This window comes from Lucilia cuprina, chromosome 3 (genome assembly GCF_022045245.1).
Source record: "Lucilia cuprina isolate Lc7/37 chromosome 3, ASM2204524v1, whole genome shotgun sequence".
Classification (NCBI taxonomy): Eukaryota; Metazoa; Arthropoda; class Insecta; order Diptera; family Calliphoridae; genus Lucilia; species Lucilia cuprina.
Window position 1 is genome coordinate 44,785,632 of NC_060951.1, and position 1,538 is coordinate 44,787,169.

A 1,538-nucleotide genomic window follows, 5' to 3' on the forward strand; every position below is an offset into this window, starting at 1 on the left:
CTAGTCTATAGTCTAGTCTATAGTCTAGTCTATAGTCTAGTCTATAGTCTAGTCTATAGTCTAGTCTATAGTCTAGTCTATAGTCTAGTCTATATTCTAGTCTATAGAATATCGAAATATTCGGCAATGAACAAATTCTTAAATATATCGCGATTGGTACTTTTTCCACTGGCAAAGTACTTTTTATTTAAATACTTGATGTTGTATACCAACATAAAATAACACAGCCATACACAAAAAAACTTAAAGCTTAACTTCCAATTGGTATGATTGAAAGTAAAAGCTTTTTTAAGTAAAACAATTTGAAGGTTTTCTTAACACTGGATGACATTCTTGGCTTAATTCTTTCACACCGCAGCATGTTGCATACCAAATGAGAGTGAAAACATGTTCGATTGCTGGTACGCATGTGTAGAAGAAAAAAACTAATGTGGCCACAAGTTGCCTTCATTAAATGGTAGTAGGACGTACAACACACAATGTAACGTTATATTATTTTTATTTTTGTATTACTTTCAAAGGTTGCGTTGGTTATCTAGCCTAAGGTAATGGGTTGGTCGGTCGGTCGATCGATCTGTTGATGTTGTTTGATTTGGTAGTTGGTTGCTTGTTTTTTTGCTGGTTACTCATTCATTAATTCATTCATTCACCTATTGCAAAATAATGTGTAATAATATCAAAGTAATGACCAAGTTGTTATTGTTTATTTTTGTTTTAGCTGTAGTTGTTGGTTGGTTCATAGTTTCTTTTGTTAAATTTTATTAACAGTTTTTTATTTTTCCTTTATAACTTGTACTACTTATAAACATACATTGTGTACTCTGGTCATAAACATTAATGGTTTCTTATTTATGTTTGCATGTTTTTGACTGGAAGTTTGATTGACATATATTGTGTATAAAACCTAAAACATATAAATTCACATATTACTATCATGTTACATAACATTCTGTTTGATAAATTGGCTTTTAAATATAAAGCTTTGTAACGCTGTACCAATAAATAGTTTAGGTTTAATGGTTTTTTCTTTCGCTGTAATAATTGATTAGCTTAACTCGCTGGATTATAAAGTAATTGATTCAATTATTTATGTATTATCTGAGTTTGACACGTTTGTGTGAGCTTACATCCGATTTTTTTATCTGTTCAGCCAACAAGACTTGAAATTTTGGGTTTCGAAATAAATTGTAATGCTATAGTTTAATTGGTTTCAACACGACTATCCCATTTGACACATGAGCTTTTATTATTGTGTATTGGGATTTTAAATGCAATATTTAAAGCTTTTTAAAAGGTATTATGGAGCTAAATTAATAGTGCAGTACAGTGGACACAAGGAGCGGAAAATTCAGTACTATAGTCTAATTTATAATATAGTCTTTACTCTAGTTTATAATGTAGCCTTTAGTATAGTCTAGTCTATAGTCTAATCTATAGTCTAGTCTATAGTCTAGTCTATAGTGTAGTCTATAGTCTAGTCTATAGTATAGTCTATAGTCTAGTCTATAGTCTAGTCTATAGTCTAGTCTATAGTCTAG

General features: G+C 30.2%; 1 protein-coding gene across 1 annotated transcript in view; it reads right to left on the reverse strand.

Annotated features, from left to right (window-relative positions):
- Nucleotides 1-1,538, reverse strand: part of LOC111680665 (cytoplasmic dynein 1 intermediate chain) — a 54,525-nt gene that overhangs the window by 46,340 nt on the left and 6,647 nt on the right. The gene's annotated exons all lie outside the window — the stretch shown is intronic.